The sequence below is a fragment of the Neophocaena asiaeorientalis genome, unplaced genomic scaffold (genome assembly GCF_003031525.2).
Source record: "Neophocaena asiaeorientalis asiaeorientalis breed wild unplaced genomic scaffold, Neophocaena_asiaeorientalis_V1.1 scaffold33, whole genome shotgun sequence".
NCBI classification, from domain to species: Eukaryota; Metazoa; Chordata; class Mammalia; order Artiodactyla; family Phocoenidae; genus Neophocaena; species Neophocaena asiaeorientalis.
In genome coordinates, this window is record NW_020171988.1 from 901,656 (window position 1) to 924,380 (window position 22,725).

The 22,725-nt window shown below is 43.6% G+C and overlaps 1 protein-coding gene across 1 annotated transcript in view; it reads right to left on the bottom strand.

Moving 5' to 3' along the window:
- Positions 1-22,725, bottom strand: part of PLCL2 (phospholipase C like 2) — a 190,833-nt gene that overhangs the window by 128,085 nt on the left and 40,023 nt on the right. The gene's annotated exons all lie outside the window — the stretch shown is intronic.

Below are 22,725 nucleotides of genomic sequence, written 5' to 3' on the forward strand. Positions count from 1 at the left end.
GCAGAGGATACTCTGTTTTTAAAGCACTTCCTCCCCGTGGATGCAATGAATTGCCCTTCAAAAGTGCAAAGGTACCAGACAGGTGAGATGGGGCCACCCAAAGGCTTTGCAGATGGCCCCTGCCTTCCGCCTGTCTCAGTATAAACTGTTATTCCTTCAGCCCCATTTACTGTGTGAGCTTCCAGGGACAATGACACCAGCCCTCCTCCTAAGGAACTCGTACTATAAGTGCCCCGATCCCACCAAGGTGCGAATTTAAGGAAATCTTTATTTACCGCTCTTCTGGCAATTTTGTTTGAGCTCCCACAGAAAATAATGATGATTGGTAAGAAAAAAATCTTTAATCTTGTATTCATTCACTTATTCTGCTTATGTGGGAAAAAGAATATAAAAGAAAGGCTCTACCTGATTATCATCTGATTAAAAGACAGAGGAAAAAAACTATTAATCCTTTTTTTAAGAGTTACAATATAATAAGAAATTTGAAATCAAATTACTTATGACAGGACTTATAACCTGTTTTGACTCTTTGGTTAGCTGCATAGAGTACTATGGAATCAAAGGAAAAAAGCTACCCTGGGGCTTCCCTGGTGGCGCAGTGGTTGAGAGTCCGCCTGCTGATGCAGGGGACACGGGTTTGTGCCCCGGTCCGGGAAGATCCCACATGCCGCGGAGCGGCTGGGCCCGTGAGCCATGGCCGCTGAGCCTGCGCGTCCGGAGCCTGTGCTCCGCAACGGGAGAGGCCACAGCAGTGAGAGGCCCATGTACCGCAAAAAAAAAAAAAAAAAAAAAAAAAAAAAAAAGCTACCCTGGGCTCCACTTATAAACCAGGCAAGCAAAATGTGACACCCAAAGCTTCTGTGTAAGTCAGCTGTCTGCAGCTCCACATTCATTATCCCATAAAAACTATAATGGAAATATGCTTACAATCTCAGACCAACCCAGAAAAGCCTATTTAATCCACAATGTAGCTAAAATAATGTATACAGACCACATAAAAAGTGGGGAAATTACTCTGAAATCTTGGAATTAAACCAAGTGGAAAATAATTTAAACTCATTAAAAAATAAAATTTTAGCTTTTTCTTTGCTCCTCCTCAATCAAGTGCATGAAAAAAAGCGACCTTGCCTGAGCAGAACGAGGACCAGACACACCCTCCGCCGAGCTGCCCAAGGCCTTGGCACCCGGGAAGCTGCTGGACAGGACGGGGCTCTCTCCTCCCTGCTTCTCACCTCCCTCTACTTCACCCACCTCCCCTTCTCTTCTACCGAAACCCTGCTGATGTTCAGTCTTCAATCTCCATCGTTCTATCTCCACAGAGGCCCCTCCGTCGGAAAGGTCCTGACCTACAGGTGGATGCTACGAAGTGGCCAGATCACTGTGACTCATGGGCCACAGGACGGATTTGAGCTTTGATTCTGCATGAGTTGAGTTTAAGGAAAAAGAGTCATGTGATGTGACTTCACACCCTCTGGCTGCTGGAATAATCCAGTCTGGAGACGTGTGTGCATGGACCAAGGTGAGAGCAGGGGAAGGTGATAAGAAGTAGTCAGATGGCGACATACTTTGAAGGGGGAGCTGATGGGATTTGCTAATGGACTGAATGGAAGGTTGGGGGCTTAGACAACAAAAATTCCTTTTCTCACAGTTCATGGAGCTGGAAGGCTGAGGCCAAGGTGCCAACAGACAGCTTCGTCCTTCTCAGGCGTCTCTCCTTGTCTTGTAGACACCATGTTCTCTCTCCCTCCGTCTTCACATGGTCTCCCCTCTGTGAGTGTCTGTGTCCTAATCTCCTCTTCTTATAAGGACACCAGCCATGTTGGATTGGAGCCTAACCCAATGACCTCATTTAACCTTAACCAGCTCTTTACAGAGCCTATCTCCAAATACAGTCACAGAGGCACTGGGGGGCTTAAGACTTCAACACACCTATTTTGGGTAGGCACAGTTCCTCCCACAAGGGATGTGGTGTCAAGACGACTCCAAGGTTTTTGGCCTGACCAAGCGGAAAGGTAGAGAGTCACCTGAGCTCATCACTGAACGACGGGGTGGGCTTCTGATGCATGGAGAAGGGCATCAGCTTTGAAAATAGTAGAAATTAGTAGAAATCGTTATATAATAGTAAAAAGGTCAACTAACGTGGATCGGGTGCTTAGTACGTGTAAGACACCACGCTAAGCACATTACGTTCATTACTTCACTTATCCTCACAACACTGTAATGTCAGGATTACCATCTCCATTTACAAATCAGGAAGCCAAGGCTTAACAAGGTTACACAATATGCCCGAAGTCACGCAGCTAGTAGAGCGAATTTAAGGGATTTGGATCCAAGCACTCTAACTGCAGCAGGCATGCCCTTAACCACTGTCTGCACCTCCTCTGCCATAGAGAGCCACTAGGGAAGGCAGGAAACCATAAATATCACCATCAATGTGATCAAAACTAACCATAAGTATGACACCCAAGAGCTCATCAAGTTCAACTTATACTCTAGAAGTAAGCATAGATTCAAACGGTGATTAAATCATTTGTCCAATTCAAGCTACCCAGAAGAGACTTTAATTAGAATATTTTTTATTTTACACTACTAAAAAAATGGAAACAACCTAAATGAGTTTGTTAGAAAATTATGGAATAACCTTACAATAAAACACCATGCAACCATGAAACAGTGGTGAGCTACACGGATTACATGGATAGATATCTGTGTTACATTGTTGTTGTTGTTTTTTTAAAGCAGGGAATAAAATTACATTTTAGAATAATCTTTTAAAAATATCATAAGTATACGCAAAAATCTAGCTGAACATACACTAAAAAGGAGAGATAGTAAGAAAGTGGATAATTTTCACTTTCTTTTTTAAACTTTTCTACTCTGCCTGATTTTCTTCTAGAGTAAATATGCATTGTTTGTAAAATCAGAAAAACAATGCTATTGCCAATCTAGAAAGATTTTTTTCAAAGCGATTTCCTTTACACTTTGCTGCTCAAACTTCCCCCAAGCATGGGGGCTCTCAGGACAGGCTGGCGTCTGAGCCTTCTGGGAGTCACTTCTCTCCCGTGGCTCTGACGGCACCCAAAGCAACCCTCAGAAGCGACTTGTCAATGGAAGTGTTTGACAGCTGGCACAGGGGATAACTGTACTCACAGTTTACAACTCATTTAGACCCAGAGAATCAACGTTTCCCAAATGAAGTGTCTGACCTCAACAAGTGCAAGCATATTACTCGGCCGGTATTTTTTTAATAATATCAAATCTGTCAAGGTTGTCATTTACGTCAAAGTCATTTGAGGATTATAAAATAAAACACCAATAATAATGTTTAAGAGCAGGAGGCAGACAAGGGCGTGAAAGAGAGAGCAGGGGGAATGCTTAGGGGCAAGGCTTGATGGACACAGCACGTTCTTATTGAGTTCATCATTCTATGCACGCACCAGGCTATGCCCTACGAGGATAAAGGTAAAGAAGGTACAGCCCCTTAAGGACCACTGTCATTTTTAATCCGTGGCCTGTGACGCTATCACAAACTCCGTTCCCTCTATTAAGTGGAGGCGCCCCAACGACCTGGATGATATCTGTCATCTGATAACATCGCTCTTTTACAAGATTTGTCAATTGTTGTTTCTTTTTTTTTTTCTTTTAGATTCCATATATGTGTGTGTTAGCACACGGTATTTATTTTTCTCTTTCTGACTTACTTCACTCTGTATGACAGACTCGAGGTCCATCCACCTCACTACAAATACCTCAATTTCGTTTCTTTTTATGGCTGAGTAATATTCAATTGCTGTTTCTTTTATTCTTTGCTTCTGAGGATGTGGAGGGGAGGAATGGGATAAAATGAGGAAGACAAAGGCACAGGAAGAAGACAGGTGGTGAAAATATGAGAGGAAGCAATAAAAACGCTGAAAATGAACACTGAATTTGGAAGACAAGGTGCCTGAAAAAGAGGACAGAACAACCGAGCAGAGTGGAAAGATGGCGTGTGTTACAGAGCCATGTCCGGCCCTGCCAGGACGAGGAAGGCAGCCAAGGAACGCAGGGAGGGAAGCGTGGGGACACGGTGGAGGGGGGGCCTGGGAGGGAAGGATGCACCCCTCCTCCCCAGGGCGCGCTTCCTGGCTGACGGCAGGAAAATGTACAGGAAAGACTATGGAACCTTCCACCTGGCCACCCTTTCCTCCTCTGCTACCCTGGCTGCAGGGAAGCTCTTCTAGAGTCTCAGAGGGTAGGAGCCCTGCTTCTCTAAAGAGATAAAAGAGCTGCTTTTCCCCTGAATCATCACAGCGTCTGCTCATACGCAGGTAGACAGGAGGCCGAGGCATCTCCCCTGCAGACTCTCACGTGAGGATTCCTACACAGGACTCGATGGTCCGTGGGACGAGGAGCCCAGAGTCAGTAGCTCATTTAGATTCAGAAAAGCAACTTTTCACACAACCATTTATTTCATCCTAGGAATCCATGTGTTCCCCTATTCCCCTCACCTCTGCTCCTTTGAGAATCAGCAGATTCCATTTAACGAGCTTTTTATTTGACTACATACTTTGCTAAACATTAGGGCTAAAGAAGTTAAGATCAGGCCTTGCTCTTAAGGGATTTACAATCCACGGGGAAACACATAGGGAATTTCAGCAGCGCGTGACAAATCTGTTTTTCAAACTTTTTGTTGTGACCCTGAATAAAACCTACAGCTTATACAGCAATCCTTCGTATACTGACACACAAACATATGAAATAGCATTTTCTCTTCTAGTCCCTTCTGCTCTGTTTTATTTAATTTTTTTAAATGGGGTCACAATTATTGCCTGAGAAATAGACAGGGTGCAGTGGGAGGACAGGGGAGGGGCCCTGAGCCCAGCCAGGATCCAGAGAAGGCCGCAGGGAGAGGCAGTCTGGGCCGGGGATGGTCAAAGTGAGTTAAACCAAGAAAGGAGGACAGACATCCAGGCAGAGCAGATACCGTGAACCTGTGAGGCAAAGAAAGTGGACTTACTGGCCCCGGACATCACCAGACAGGTACCGTGATGCAGGGAAGAACGGTGACCGGGGTGCTGAGTGCACAGGGGCCAGGAGAGGGGGGTCTTGAGTGTCACGGTGCGGGGCTGTTAGCTTGTGCTGTGGGAACAGGGCTTGGCTGAAGGGTTTTTAACAGGGAATAATCTGAGTTGCCTTTTCCAGAAATCACTCTGCCTGCGTGACAACTAAATTTAAGGAAGGCAAAAACGGAAGGAGAAAGAAATGAAGAAGCTCACGCAACAGTGGAATTGAGCAGTGATGGGGTTTTTCACATGCTCTGAACGAAGGGGGTGCAGAGCATCTCAGTGACAATGTCAGCGGGCAACAGAGATAAACGGGGGGCGGGGTGGGGCCTTAAAAATGAGAAGACTGAGCACCGGGCAGCCACCTCCGCTTAGCACTGGGAAAAGGCCAAGGAGGCCACGAAGGAGACCGAAAGCTGCAGGCAGGCCAGAGCAAACCTACAGAGGACAAACGTGGAGCCAGGGGCCTGCGGCACCGCAACAGCCGCAGGTCTGGTAGCAGCAGCTGCAACGGCAGCTCCCCCGTCCCCAGCACTTCCTGCGGGCCTGCACACTGCATCACGTACATTACACACTGTATCACACTGATCTTTATAACAAAAGGTATTGGCATCCCATTTTATAACGTAAGGCTCGGAGAGGTTAAGTAACTTGCCTGATATCACACTTGATTCGTCTGGCAACTTAGTCGCGGCCTCTGTGAAAGCAAACACGAGATGACACAGCCGTGGGGGAAACGGGAGGAGAGACGGTGAAAAAGAGAGAGCAGACGTCTGTTGCAATAAAAGTGACGAGGAGGGAAACCAAACACAGGATGCCGCCCCTGAAAAGAGGGCTGGTTTAGGGTGTGAGCAAGGTAGGCAGGTTCGCAGGCTGCAAGGACAGCCAGGCCAGAGAAGGAAGAGGAGGCAGAGGCCCGAGGGCCAACGGGGACGGGAGGTGGTGGCCCTGGCCAAGGGACACTCTCCCACCTGTGCCCCCTGAGGCCAGAGGTGGGAGGGGCGCCGCCTAGGTCCCCTGCACAGGAAAGTCATCCAGATGCTCCCTGTCTCCCTGCCATTTACTGAGTCCCCTCTCGTCCTCTACGGTTTCCCTCAAACTCCACTCATTTGGGGTTTTGAACGCCACTGTCTCAAATACGGAAGTTTTTGGTTGAATAGCATCCATCTTTTTCTTTAGAGGGAAGGCCTCAGGTATCGTCCACCGCCCGCAGGCTTGGGTATCTCATCTGCTCCCCGTCTGCAGAACAGGAACATTTGCTCGGTTGGTTTCTTCTCCCTCTGTAACGTCTGGGAGCAAACATTTTCCTGAGGTTTTCTAAAATATGTCACTTTGCAGGGAAACAGATGGAGTGAAAATAATGAAAACATCGCCCCAATGTAAACTGTCCCCGATGGTCTGTGTAATGTAAATAGAATGACACCCTGGCCTTTTGTACATTCAGAGGCTCTGCAATTCTCCCATCATTTCTGTCCCACTGAGGCCTAATCCATCTTTATTGATTTTATTCTAGAAATAACTACCTTTTGATTGCTTCACCCAATTTTAACAATCCGTGGGCACTTATCTGATAGTTTTCTCAGGTATTTATATGTTTATGGTTTGAATTGCTTACTGGTGTGTGCCCAGCACAACAGACACTCACAAATATCTGTGGGATGAGAGGATTCTCTCTTTGAACACGGCCCCCTGGAGACCACCTCTTTGGAGGCCATACAATACAATCATGGAATCCGGCAAAGCTAAGTACTAAATGCTGAGCTCCAGCCTGTGACCTGAGCCCCAATAAATTCAACCAACAGACTTTTCTAAAATAAACATTTAAAAATAAAAATCCACAGGCTGAAGACTTACATTTGTTTCTAAATAAATAGATTAGAAACTCTGGAAGACTGAACACTAGTAGTTTGAATCTATCCAAACGCCAACAGCTATTAGACTATTGCCCTAAAAGAAGACATGACCAGAAAGACTGTGTGATTACCTTTCACCCTAGGTGCTGTCTACAGAGAGAATCGTATTTCCACCATTTGCACAAGCACGTATGGGCCTTGGTTGATTTGCAGGAAGCTGAAACATAAAGCATGGATTGACTGTGTTCCTGAAATGTCTATATTTAGACAGAGACACGGTCAGATGATTCAAACAAACTATATAGCTAGCTGCTTACAAGTTTTTCAAATTGAATAAGTTAGAGACAGGGCTAATATCCCCTCTCAAACACTTGTACACATTGTCCTCACCTTTCTGGTTTCTTCAGCTCTAATCTTTAGAGTGACAGTGTTAGCTGTCTCTCTTTGTTTCATGAACAAGTATAAACGCAGTAAACTGAATGTAAATCATCAACATAGAAAACTCGTGCCTGGGGGAGGCATTAACAGAAGGAGAAGAGGTCCAGGGAGAAGGGGCCTAAAGGCAACTCCTGTTCCCCCCGTTTCCAGGCAGGCATCCAGCTATGACGGCTCCTGGTGTCAGTCTCATTAAATGCTTCTAAATGCTACCTTTGCACTATATGTGCAACCAAAAGTGGGTTCCTATTTCCTGGTTCCGTATAGAAATATACTCTGACACGGGCCAGTCATAATCTGCTGAGAAAAAAACTGTGAATATGCTCTCTTCCAAAGTGGATTGCCGTCTCTGAGGCTTTTCCCTCCTACAGGTCAGGCAACTCCTACTGTAGACAGAACACTAAGTCTGGACAGAGAGACACTGTGGATGGCTAGGTTTCCTGTATTTCTTTCCGAATGCTTTCTCGGTTTCTATAACGCCTCTTCCTCCCTCTATTAGCAATCATCATTGAAGTGATCGTTGAAAGTTGACTATAATTCTAACTTCTAATTATTATTTTACTGTCCTTTAAAATGCATTAAAGGGCATTTTATACAGTGCAGAAACAGTTCATCTAGTTATCCAAAAGCTTTAAAAAATCATCAAAACTTCGTTAAAAAACAGATCCAAACATGATTTATTGCTTGTCCAGTATAAGCAAAGCAATGTTTTTGGCAAGAGATCTGTAACTCACTCCAATTAAGTAATTAATAAAAATACTTTTAGCAATGAGCTAATACATTGCATGATATAGGCAGTTATGCTTGAAAGTAGTACTAAAAATGATGTAAGCCAAGTAAATTTTAATGAGAAACATCAAATTGCACATCAATCGCCACCTTTCAGACCAATTTTTCATACAGTAATTATTGCATTATTAAGAAAAACCATAACCCGTTATCCAAACTTAATGCAGGTACAACACTCTCTTTTAGAGACTGAGTCTGTGACATGGCTCTTTGCCTTTTGTTTGATCTGTACTGTCAATGTTAATTTAAAAAGGAAGCATCTTTAAAAATCAGCAACAGTGAGAGGAGGGAAATTGAACCATATGTGAGGAAAACACAGGCCACTAAATCCTGGCCGAGTGTATAACCTGCAGTCATTAAAACACGTAGTCAAGCGAGGGTTTTGTTACAGGCTTTGGCTGACTTTCCAGATTTTCCCCAGCAGGTGGGTGTTTCATCTGAGTAGGTCAACCATCCACAGAAGGCCACAACCTGCAAATCCTGCACAGCCTAGAAGGGCAGGTGGATCTTTTAGGAAAGAAGCATCCTGATCTTTGGTTTATGCCATTAGCACAGCAAATAACTAAATTTCACAACCGTAAGTGATTCACCTCAGAAGTACCATATGATTCCTGCCTTCTGCTGGAGTGATTGAGACCCACATCAGATCAGTCTCTCCAGAAAACAACCTCCCAGAGTCTCCAGCCAGCCCTCAGGTCTCAGCTCACTGGTTTCACTTGCAATATGATAAATGCAGGCAGTGACTTTCAGTGCTGTGAAACGTAATTGTATTTCCACTGAAGTTTACATAAAGGTGCCTTCCAGGAGCCTGTTACTGCCCTGAAGATGTTAACCATCTGACCTGAAAGTAGACCATGGAAAAGTCAAACCTAAATCCTGATCTGACCATGCTCACCTTCTCACACAGGGACCAGATGCCCCCAAGGGGACATCTCACACAGTCTGGGGTGACATTTTTTAATTGTCACGGCTGGGGAGGGGTGGGGGACTCCTGTCATCTTGTGAGGAGAGACCAGGGATGTTGCTAAAAATCCTGTAATACAACGAACGGCCAGCCCCTCACAACAATGAATTATCCAGCCCAAATTCTCAAGGATGCTGAGTCTAGAAACCCTGAACTGCGAAGATAAGACGAAGGGTTCCACCTTCACCTGGACGACACAGAAACCCATGCCTAATAAACAAAATGATGCGTCCCACCCCTCACTCTTCTCGCCGTCTCTGACACGCCAAGGGTAGGCAGTTACAGCCTTGCTCTGTGAAAAAAATACTGCTTAGCCTGCTGAAATAAATGTATTACAAACTCATATATCCATTTTCGTAGTTAATATTCACAGCCTTAAAAGAAAAAAAAAAAAAAGACTAAATGCCCCCGAAGAAAATCTCCCCAGAGAGACAATCTTTTGTTCTTTTAGAAATGCAATTACAGTTACATTTTCCTTAAATTCATGTGAAATGATAAACACTTAACATAGTCTGTTTGCTTGCTTGCTTTTCTGTCTTTTTTTTTTTTTTTTTTTTAAACAGGGTGGCAGAAACACAGAGAATAGACAAACCACAGAGTTTATCAAACAGATACACATGGCACTCTGGGTGGCCTGAAAGCCACAGAACCCCACCTCAGGCTCTTACAAAGAGCACTGACTGAGAAGCCAGGCTTCACTGGGGAGCCAGGGGAACAGGCTGATGTGGACAACACAGCCTCAAGCCAAGCCCCTGTAAACAAACACTCCTGTCACCAGACTCATCCCAAAATTTCTACTAAACAGCCAGACCAGGACAGTGTTTTCTCTTAGGAAAAACCAATCAAGCTCCAGAATTTAAAAATAAAATAAATAAAAAATATTAGACTTCCATCAGGACCCTAAATTATTTCTAAAAGTTCAGGACACGTTTATCTTGCTGCCAAGATGATAAATGTCAGGGGCTGTGGCATTTTATCTCCTAAGACACATGGAGTCCTGCTGAGGCTCTGCTTTAGTCACCATGGGTCAGGACTCCACAATCTTTGGTCCCGTTCTGATTTCCTCTGCCGTAGGCAAGAGAAGGGGCTGTCTCGAATGTCCTGCGTGGAAAGGAACCTACGAACGTGTAAAGATTACAGTCACCGTCCACCTGAAAAGTCACTTCGATGTTTAAACTAATGTTTCAAAGAGGAAGGAAATTCGAGCTTTCAGTGAAATACAGGCTGTAACCACACAAACCATGAGCAATGTTTTATGACCTGAACTTTCCCATACACTCCTGATTTCAAACATTCTTTCACCCGTGTATATAACATCAAATGTCTTAGAAATGTAAATAGCTCTACATCTCATCTCTGAGACTGCCCCCCACACACAAATTGCATAAAAATTCTTTTAGGCTAGGTGTGTGTCCTGATTTTTTGGTTTCAGGAAAAAAAATTTTTTTTTTTTTTACTTTTCTTTTTAACTATTAGGAACTAGAAAGGTAGATTGCTACAACACATCTGACACCAGAAAAGTCCTGATTAAAGATTTAAAGGTAAAAAATGAAAATAAATGTGAATATTTATACAAATTCCAACACTTATATAACCCAGGGTTGAGGAAGTACTCTCTCAACACTAAACTGAAGACAGAAAGCACAGGAATTCCCTGGCAGTCCAGTGGTTAGGACTCCAGCTTTCACTGCCAGGGCCCGGATTCAATCCCCGGTCGGGGATTTAAGACTCTGCAAGCTGTGCAGCGCGACCAAGGAAAAAAAAAAAAAAAGACAAAGTATGAACAAAACATTTTATCACATTTTAGAAAAATTTTCCATATCAACAAAACAATATAAACAAAAGTAAGAACAATAACAAACTAGTGGAATGCTACAACAAACTACGGAAATACTGCAACAAGTACAAAAGACAAGGTGTTGAGCAACTAAATATTTATAGAGCCCTTAGAAATCAAAAAGATAAGGATAAATGGCTGAAGAGAAAAATAAGCAAAGATTATTTTTTGCATAAGCAAATATGCAATTGGTGGAAAACTAAACGTGAAAAAACTTCAACCTCTCCAGTACTCACAGAAACACAAATTAAAACAAAGAAAAGATACGTACTTTCTGCCTAGTAAATGGGTGTCAGTTCAGAGCGATGCTAACATGCAGTGAGGCTGAGGCTATGGGGAGCCAGTGGCTTCCTCGTGGCTCATGGGCCTGTAAACAAGTGAAGTTTTTACAGAGGCAATTTGATTTTAAAATGCTGTTTCCTTTGACTCAGCCACTCTACTTCCAGGGTTTATCCAAAAGAAACAACGTGAGACGTCCGTAAAGATGCATGTATTAAACGCAATGCTTACCATTTTAAGTGAACAACCAGGGCTGCACGCATCTGCCTCCACACCCGCTGACCCCACTGTCTAGAGGGGCCCCCACGCCCGCCTCTGCCCACCTGCACCCTTGTTACGTTGTTCAGGCCCCATCACCCTTCACTCAGGTGATCGCAACTGCTTTCTCAACAGCATCTGCCCCTTTTCCAGGTCGTTCTCCCTCCACCTGGCCATCAGAATGAGATTTTAAAAACACAGACCGGGTAACTTCATACCCCTGGCAAAAGCCTTCCAGGGCCTTCCATAGCCTGTTGTCCAAACTCCTCAGCCCTTGTAGAGCGCTGCGGCTCTCCTGAGTGCTTGGTCACCGCGCCAGCCTCCTACCCCCACCCCCAGGACACGCTCTGAAGGTCGTGCAATGGGCCAAGCTGGTCTCCACGCACGCTGCTGTGCCCCCATCGCTCCAGCCCTTGGCTGACCCGTCCTCCTCCAGAGCATCCTCAGCGCGCAGCGCGGCGGGCACTTCCTCCGGGGACCCTCTCCCCCTTTGAGCAGGTGTTGCCCCTCAGTGCTCCTGCCCACGTGCCTTGCAATTGTCCAGTCACAGCACTGACTGCGCTGGGTGGGAATTAGAGGTTTAATTGTGGGTTGCTTGGTTTGCAGGCAGCTCGGGTCACCTTTGTCACTGCTTGGCCCTCTCAGAGGACACAGATGCCTCTGCGTGCCCAGCAGCTCCCTCCCTCATTCACAGCCTGAGACCACGCGACCCTGGGCACAGGGGCTGGCACTGCACATCCTACAGGCCACTTGTGTGGTTCTTGGGTCCTTATTAAAGGAGAAATCCTTTAGGCCCTATCAACTGTGATTTGTGTTGTTCTGGAAACAGAGATCCCACATAGTTCCCGCTCTTCTTTTTTCTAGGATAAGCTGTTCATCATCTCAAGAGAGCACATTATAACATGACAGCTTTCACAAACCAAGGAGAGGATTTTTAAAATAGTTCCTTCCTTCTAGCACCTTTGGTGATAATCAAAGAGGAAAAGCAACCTAATGTCCCTCACGAGTTAACTGGTTAAATAAAGTATCCGTCAACACAGCGGAGGACGGTACCGCCATGAGAGTGAGAAAGTCTTTGCATGCGCATTCACTCGGAAACGTCGGGAAATAGCATAAAGTGGAAAAAAGCAACGCGATGAACCATAATGTAACAGTCTTCTACGTGTCTAAAAAGGGCAGGCACGTGCATATGTGTGCCGGCTTATGCACCGAATATCCCTGGGAGAACCCACCTGTGGGGAGGAAAACTGGGTGTCTGTCAGGGGCCAGGACGGGGAGGCAGACTTCACTCTGTATAAATCTCTCACTGTTCAGCCTCGTTAGTCTACTATGCATTTCAATGACAGCTTACTCCGGATTTTTACTTAACTAAGCAGGTATGAATGTCTGACAAAAGTCTTTATATGAGAAGCACAAAAGCTAATTTTAACAGCCCCTTTTCCCCCCAAAAAACCCCTTACAACTCCCAGTGCCCTTGGACAAGGCTGCCAGGTGGCAGCAGTGGCACAGCTTCCTTGCCAGGTCATTTAGGGGCGTCTCACGAGCCGGCTAGTGCCTTCGTTCCTGCATCTGCTTCACCCCTCTTTCTCAGCGCTCACCCTAGACCGTCCTGGGGAGCAGACGCTGCAAGACGCCCCGCTGTCTAACAACGGCAAAGGCACCCATCTCACCAGAGGCCTGTGACGCTAGGACGCTTTCCCCCCAGTAAGTGGTGCTGAAATCAGCCTTGAAGGAAAAGCAACACTCTGCATTTGTCAGCCAAACAAGCACACCCTACAAATTCTGCTTTGGGGGCCCATATTACTACAAAGAAAATGAATGGGTAAACTAAAGAAAACATGATGGAGAGACTAAAGAAAACCAGAAAAGGGAGAAAAAAAAGAGCTTTTCCTTTTCCTTTCCCTTGGTACAGCCAACACGGCAGGACAACAGGGTAGGCTGATTTCCTCTTGATTAGTATTGGGTTACAGATCCGGTCTGTAACTAATAAGTTGTAGCTCACACCTCAGATACGTTTTTCCTACATCTTAAAGATGTGTGCAAGGGAGAAATACGCTCTGGATCTCCTGTGTAAATCCCAGTGCCAACCGGGTACCATGCTCTCTCCATGTGACCAGCGTATGGCTATGGAGAGAAGGCCCTTTCCCAATGGAGGATTGCAATGGAGAGAAAATTCAGCAGAAACTCCAAACAAAATAACGATAACCACGAAACATCTTACTTCTTGTCTTCATACCAATATGAAAATAAATACCTCTAAAGCAGAACTGCTAAATTTAATTACCAAGTTTTAAAAAAAGACTCCATTAATTCAATATTATCCAAACATGGGAGGGAAATAAGGGGCATTACAAAAATTCTTAAATGAGAAGGAAAAATTCAGTCCAGTTGTCGTATGACACCATCAGTGGAAATGATATTCATTAGTTGTTGTTACCAAAAAGAGGATGTTACGAACCTGACATAAAGACAGATTTTGAAAATTTAGTCCTTGAGACATCACATATGCATACAGCTGATACTACGTAAACTAACTAGTACGATGACTGTCAAATCCAGGTCGAACAAATATATATAAATTCAAATCAAACTAAAAATTGAGTGAGAGCTTATTCTATGTCAGAACTTACTCTATGTCTCACCCCATAGAAGATGCTCTCATATCCAATGACTCACTGAATCCTTGACAGAACTTTGGGGGGTAGGTATTTTTCTTAATATTTTAATTTTATTGGAGTATCGCTGATTTACAATGTTGTTGGTTTCAGGTGTACAGCAAAGTGATTCAGTTATACGCATACATGCATTCATTCTCTTTTAGATTCTTTTCTCATATAGGTTATCACAGAATACTGAGTAGAGTTCCCTGTGCTGTACAGTATGTCCTTGTTGGTTATCTATCCCATATATAGTAGTGTGTGTATGTTGAGCCCAAGCTCCTGATGTATCCCTCCCCTCCACGTTTCCCCTTTGGTAAACATAAACTTTGTTTTTGATATCTGTAAGTCTGTTTCTGTTTTGTAAATAAGTTCATTTGTATCTTTTTAAAATTAGATTCCACAGACGACTGATATCACATGATCCTTGTCTTTGTCTGACCTACTTTACTTAGTAAGATAATCTCTAGGTCCATCCATGTTGCTGGCATTATTTCATTCTTTTTTATGACTGAGTAATAGTCCATTGTATTATATATATATATATATATATATATACCACATCTTCTTTATCCATTCCTTTGTTGAGGGACATTTAGGTTGCTTCCATGTTTTGGCTCTTGTAAACAGCGCTGCAATGAACACTGAGGTGCATGTATCCTTTCGGATTATGGTTTTCTCCAGATATATATGCCCAGGAGTGGGACTGCTGGATCATATGGTAATTCTTTTTTTTTTTTTTTAAGATTTCTTTATTTTATTTTATTTATTTTTGGCTGTGTCGTGTCTTAATTGCGGCACGCGGTCTTCTCTCTAGTTGTAACTTCCTGGTTTTCTCTCTCTAGTTGTGGTGCGCAGGCTCCAGGGTGCATGGACTCTGTAGCTGTGGCACGCGACTTCCAGAGCACGTGGGCTTTGTAGTTTGTGGCACGCAGCCTCTCTAGTTGAGGTGTGCAAGCTCAGTAGTTGCAGCACGTGGGCTTTGTTGCCCCGCGGCATGTGGGATCTTAGTTACGTGACCAGGGATCAAACCCACATTCCCTGCATTGGAAGGCAGATTCTTTACCACTGGACCACCAGGGAAGTCCCATGGATCATAGGGTAGCTCTATTTTAAGTTTTTTAAGGAACCTCCATACTGTTCTCCATAGTCGTTGTACCAATTTACATTCCCACCAATGTCAGGTAGATACTATTATTCTCATTTTGCAGAGGAGAAAACTGAACCTAAAAGACACTGTAGCCTTGCCTGGGTCACTCAGGTACTAAGTGTCAACAACAGGACTGAACCCGGGCCCTCAAGTTCTGAGACCAACGACTTTCCTTTATAAATACTATTGGTGAGGTTTTCTTTTCTGTTCCTTACTGTCAACAATGTCGATGTTAATTAAAATGCCTTTTGACAGAACACTGATACCTCGACCAGGTTATTCTATTTGCCCATATAGAACGTCTCTATTTAAACTGTTTTTATAGCGATGGAACTTTTCTTTGGTTTTATCTAAGTAAGAGAAGCAAATGGGGAGAAAAGAGAGAAAAAAAAAAGACTAAAAAGAGATCAAACAAGAAATAATAAGCATCATTTACGGGTTCCTTTTCTATTCCATATATCTTTTTCTAAATTCAAGTCAACTAAACTTAGCCACTAGTTTTTGTGCCGACGTGTGCCAGACACCGATCGAAGCACCAAAAGGGTCCCTACGCTCAAAAATCTCGTAATCTAGCAGGAGAGCCAGACCTGCAAATAAAAAATTGACTAAATAATTTCATGAGTATTAGAGTAAAAAAATTACATGGCAATCCAGAGGAAGAAGGGAATTAATGCATCTTCTGGGAAGGAGGTTGTGGCGGGAGGGTTCTGCTGAGGTGGTAGCATCTGGCAGAGGAATGGGAACTGGCCACGAAGAAGAGAATTCCAAGCAGAAGAGAATTCCAAGCAGAAGAAGAACGATATGGGCCCTACTCTACCACCTGCACTGATAGAGAAAAAAGTACAGAGAGACATCTCAGAGCATGGGGTGATCAAATGTACACAGGAGGTAAGCAAAAAAGGAGACAAAGGTGGCTCCACGGTTTCTTGCTTGGGTCATAAAAAGAAAAAAAAAAGCCATTAGGAATGCCATAGGAACTACTGCAGGAGAAGCAGACATAAGGAGAAAATCATGAATAGTATCTGGGACATGGTGAACTCCAGATGCTGTAAGAGATTCCATGAGGCTTAAGAAAATAAACCACTCAAGTTTAGAGGAGTGATGGGGTTCACAGATCTGAGGACAGTCCCTCAGGGAGTTTACAGAAGTATCACTTGTTTACCATTCTTGGTTCAATTTCTTAGAAGTGAACAGAGGGCTGAAGAAGGTTGCATCAAAAGAAAAAACACTGACTTGTGGTGAAAGCCCTGGAGTTTCAGAAAACACTACACCACGGCTTTCTTATTTATAGCAGTTTTGATCAAAACAAAGAGAGATGATCAGCAAAGGTCCTATTCATACATTTGTGGGACTGTAGATCTATAGACAGAATAAATAACAATTAGGAGACTTTCAAACACAGCTGTTCCCAGTGCTGGCTCTTCCCGCAGTGAGGGGAGGGCCGCTGCCTGCTCTCAGCCACAAGCACCAATGCCCGTGGAGCGCTCCCGCAGATTTGGGTGTTCTAGCTACTCGGGAAATCCTGCCTGTCTTCAAAATGAGAAAAACAAGAGTAGGAACCCATGAGGTTACTTCTTCAAGTTAAATGGAGAAATCATCAAAAGCATCCTCTAACCCACATTCCTTTTTAGACTAAAAGAAAAGGCAGTAAACTAGGGGTGTTCACCTCCGAAGAGCCTGTTCTAGGTTCTGGGAGAGAAGACACACCAGGCACATTCTGGCTGGGAGAACACAATCTGAACTAAGGGTCACGTGACTCTTCCGCATCCTTGGGCAAATGACCTCCTAGGATACATCTCCGTCTGTAAAGACAGGCCTCCTAAGAGCTCACCTGGAGGGTCTGGGAGAAGCTTGGACAGACAGCCCAGGTCACCTGTAGGCACCACACAGACGCTGGAACACACAGCAGCCATCCCCTCGCTCCTTCTGGGCTCAAGCAGGAAGCAGCCCCCTTCCGCTCAAGAAGCCCCCATGTCAGGAGGGAGAGTGCATCCTCCTCCCTTTAAGTTTCGGGAGGACTGGGCTTCCCCACTCCCCCAAGATTCGGGGATGGCGGGGATTCCTCCTGCTCGGGAGAGGAGACCCGGAAGGAGGAAGGGTCCGCGTTCCCTGGTCAGAAAAACACATCAACGGCCACCAGAGCAGGGGGAAACGCTGGCAGTCGTATCTGTACGATGCGGGACCAGCAGGAAAGAGCCGATGGCTGCAGTTCAATAGGGTGAGATTTGAGAGGCTCTTTTCTAAAGTTAAGCAAGACTACAAAGTGAGTCTGCACCCGCATGTCTGATGACTTTATCAAGCTGCTCCGTGTCCCGCCTTTCTTCTCAGGAGCCTTTTCTGGATTTGGAAATGTTATCTTTACGGTGCAGTACACCATGATTTTCAGGAACCTACACATCTCGTCCCAGATCTATCTAGATGCCCCGAAGTGAGTCCTGACAAAGGGCAGGTCTCCCCTGGTCCTATTCCCATGCCCCTGGCTCTCCTAACCCTAACCCTCAGCATTTAAATGTGCTCAAGCCTCTCCACCTGTCCTCAAAAATCCAGCTCCCCAAACCATTCACCACTAATCTTGAGAAATTTTCTGAACTCCAGCCCCTATTTTTTCACCTCCTACTCACCCCTCAACCTGTCACTCGTTGAAGTGGATGTTTACCAAGGCCACCCACAACCTCCACGATACTGGATGCAAGAGGGGTTTCTGGGTCCTGTCTTATCTGATAATCACAACGATGGCATCACCCACCGGTCCACTGAGCACTTCTTATACGCCACCTACGACCCTCCATACTGTGCGGACTTTATCTCATCTTCACTACAAGTCGATGAAGGACGCTTTACAAGCTGCCTGTCTCTGCGTTTTTTCCTCCCTCTTTTGGTCTCCATTTGGGGCTGCTCTTGGCTGGGGCCCCTTAAACACTGATGTCCCCCAGGCTCTAACCTTGGCTCCTCATCCCTGGGGTGCTCTCATCCAGTTTCTGGCCTCAATTATTATACACGGAAATCACAACCTGTCCCTCTGGCCAGGCTACTGACTGGTCTCTCCAACTGGTCCACTGTCACCCTCACAGATGTCTCAGGGTTAATGTGTCCACGGGGACCTCAGTTCCTCCCCCCTACCTGAATTAGGTCCTTCCTGTGCTCTCCCGGCATCCTGCACAGCCTCCTTCCTCGCCCTGACCACCCCACGCTGTAGTTGCCAGGTCTCTGCCTATCCTGAGTACTATCACTGTCCCCGGGGCCTAGCACTGGGCTACCGCGCATTAAGTGCTCACTCAGTGATTATGAAACTAATTAACACGGAGCCACAGAGTCTTTGGTCAGGCAGGTAACCTCCCTGGGCCTCAGCGTCCTCACCTGGAAAATGACAGCAATGAATCAGGAGCACAGAGGAGTGTTAACATTACATTCTGCAAGCTGCCCTTCCAAAAGGGTCTGTAGTCAAATAAGCTGAGACATTCTGCATGTCCCCCTCTCGCCATTAGAAAGCACAGGGAGTGCTCTGACAATCTTTTGTTGTTGTTTCAATAAGGATCCCCAAACTCATTTGACCACAGAATCTTCTTTTCCTGGAGTGTCTCAGACCCTCCGGAGTGAGCGGTGTACATGCTTTGGCAAATACCAGACCAGTGACTCTCAACGGGGAGCAATTTTGCCCCCAGAGGACTCTTGGCAAAGTCTGGAGACATTTTTAGTTGTCACAGAGGGGTGGGGGGGGAGGGGGAGAGGTGCTCCTGACATCTAGTGGGTAGCGACCAGGCATGCTGTTCAACACCCTGCAATGCACAGGACACAAATAATTATCAGCCCCAAATGTTTATGGTGCCCGGGCTGAGAAACCCTGAGCTAGACTGATCTTTATTATCCAAGTCTCTTCCAGCTCTAAAACTGCTGATGCTACTGAGCCACAGAAACATACGAAGATGCTTCACATGGAGATAATGGGACGTCCCATTTAGAACAGAGCCTGGGCCAAGATGCATTCCTTTTAAACTGACAAATAGGGTTTGATCAAAATGTTCACCAACCATTCCTGGCCATTTTCATTTATGTCTTCAACTGTTTACTTCACATGTGTATTTTCAATTTGTGCATTTTGTCAAGATTTTATTTGCACCGTACTAGTAGCATAGGATAGTGGGGCAACAACTGGAAAAATCACTTTGTTTACTTACTATAACAAGTAAAGCAAAATTAAAGAGAAATGTGACAGCTGACAACCTACTGTTCAATCAAATGTCTTGTAAACATTCTGCGAAGGATCTACCCTGTTCTGTCTTAAAGAATAACTTTAAAGTAGTGCAAAAAGGAATGATGGCTTTAATATGCCGTTTTAGCTAAAAAAAAATTTCTCTGCGTCTAAATTTCATTTGCTTCAGGAAAGAAGGAAAAGAAAAAACAAATTGCTTTAATTTTACATACATCGAAGGATAAAATGAATAACTACCAAAGAGCAATTTCAAATGGATTTTTTTCAGCTGCCCTCCCATTCTTCTCTCACCTTAAAAAGTTTTTGAGTATAAATTATTTTGTTTGCTAGAATGAAAGTCTGATCACGATTGTAAAGCAAGATTCATCCCCAAGTAGTTTCAGAGAGTATTTTAAAATATTATTTAATTTATTCTTCTAAAGAAAATCTTTGCATTTAAATAATCATATAATAGTAAAAATAAGTTTTACAATGGTTAACATTTATTGAGCACTTGGGAATTGCCAGGCAAGTGCTTTTCACACGTGATCTCATTCTCATACTTACAGGAACACCTAGAAATAGATACTATTATCAACCCCATTTTACAGAAGGGGGAAACTGAGGTTCAAGAAAGGGAATTATTCCCCAAAGTGACATTTGCTAGGAACCTAACAAAAGAGCCAGTCCTCACATGTGTCTGATTCTACAGTATTTGATTTTATGAATAATAGGCCTTGTTTTGTCTGTTTGTGAGCAATTCAAAGCTACGCAAGCAGAAATGTCAGCAAAAGACTTAATTCTGATGGGCATGGCAGTAACGTTTAGACATCCTGAACGAAGAGAGTGATCGAAAGAAAATAATTTTAACTGTTTTCATGCAGACACTCTCCCTGTAAATTATAAGCATTTGAAACATTTAGTTCATAGAACTGACAGCAAATATGACCAACGTTTTTGTTTTGTGAACTGGAAACAGTCACCTGGAAAGCAGACAGGATTGCTTTAGAAAACATCTGGTGGTTCCTCAAAAAAAATTAAACATAGATTTACCATCTGACCCATCAATTCCACACCTAGGTATACAGCCAAAGAGAAATGAAAACAACTGTCCACACAAAAAACTGCACACAAGTTTTCATAGCAGCATTATTCATAATAGCCAAAAGGTGAAAAGAACCCACATGTCCATCAACTAATAAGTGGACAAAGTGCAGTAGATGCATACAATGGAATATTATTCAGCCATAAAAAAAATAACAAAGTACTAATACTACATGCTATAACATGGAAGAACTTTGAAAACATTCTGCTTAAGTAAAAAAAAAGCCAGTGGCAAAAGGCCACGTATTGTATTATTCCATTTATATGAACGGTCCAGAACAGGCAAATTCAAAGAGATAGAAAGTAAATCAGTGGCTGCCAGGGCTAGTAGTGGCTGCTGATCGGCAAGGTGTTTTTTTCTGGGGAGATGAAAATGTTTTTGAATGAGATAGTGGTGATGGTTGCACAACTGTGAATATACTAAGAACCAATAAATTGTACACTTTAAAAGGGTATATTTTACATTATGTGAATTACATCCCAATAAAAAAGCAGATTGGATAACTGCAATAAACAAAATAAACAATAAGCTCATGTTTATAACTTGAATTGGCTCAGACAAATATGTGTACCAATAGGATTTTGGAATTTTAAGTGGACATGCTGATTAACCATAATGACTTAGGTCATTCATAGGGGAAAAAAAAAAAGCTCTGTAGATTTAAATTCCATATACATGAAATATAGCTGAATAAAATCTGAAATTCTGACCTAGAGGTATCTTCTAATACCTATTATCACGGTTACTCCCAGTCACTGACGTACGCTGAGCAAGGCTGGTAAACGACACTCCACCCAACGACTAGGAACAGCAGTGACCATTACAGAGCTGGGGAGTGGCGGGGTGGGGCAGGGGGGTATGGAATCTATCGTCCTCCCTTCATGCCAATGACCCTTAACTGGCACAGACAATCAGAGGCTGACAGTGGGTTGTGGAAAAGTTGGTTTCCTCATACAGCTGACAGTTCCAAAGCCTAGAATGCTAAAATTCTAGACTTCTCCTTTAGATTTCACTCTTTTTGTTAAACATATTAAATGATGTAAGAGCACTTTGTATTCATTTAAATACAAGGAAAAAAAAATTTGTCCTGACAGGTCCAACCGGAAATTATTAAAAGAGATGGGTCCTAGAGAATCTGGTTTTTGGTATTTTCTAAGTAAGCCACAAAAACTAAGGCTAAAACTCAGGAGACTTTCCTGTAACGCCATTATTCTACTTAACTCAATTTAAAGGTTTAGATGATTCAAGTAGTATAGGTCTACACTCTATAGTCTTCATCTAACAGCCTCTGTGTTTGTTCATTTATTCTGCAAATGTTTCTTGAGGACCTACTATGAGCCAGGCACCAGGCCTAGTGCTAGGGACACAAGATGAATAAAAAGAGATTATCTCTGCACTAGAGGGTTCTCGGTCCAGTGGGCAAGACCGTCATCAATCAAATAATAAAATACACATATAAAGGTGTGCATTGAACATTACTGATTTAGAAATTATACAAATTCTAGGAAAGCTGAATCTTATAGTATCTATTGGGATTCTCTAAGCTTTATGTTATTCACTGTCATGCAAGGGAATTTTATTTTATTAAAATAAGATATTAGACTTTAAATTTTTATTTTTATTATTTTTATTATTACATGTAATTTTTATTACATTACTTGGGAAAATCACCTTGATCTAGATGTGCTTATAGACCCTAGAGGGTTCCGGAAAGTGTAAAATTAAGAAAAGCAAATGCTGCCATATCGAATATATAAACAATAAAGAGTATATCCACTCATATATTTCAATGAAAAAGATTCATCAAGAAGTGCTGCGAGTTGGATGCTAAATTAAACAGCTACAGTTTGAAGTTAACAGCAGCCTATAAAACCAAAGTGAGATGCTAAGTGACATTAGTGAAAATGGCAGACTAGGACACTCTAAAAGTCCATTCCTCCACAAAAAATAAACTGGCAAAACTGTCTAAATCAACTTTTTTTGGCACTGTGGAAACAACTAAGAGATTGCAAAAACCAGGGGAACACTTAATCCATAAAAAACAGCTGAATCGCAGGAGGAACAGTCAGCTTTGTGGTATTATAACTTGCCCTGTTCCCATCCTCCACTCCCCAGCTAAGTGGAGGAGGGGAACCTAGAAGACAACAGCCCACATTCCCAGTTCACA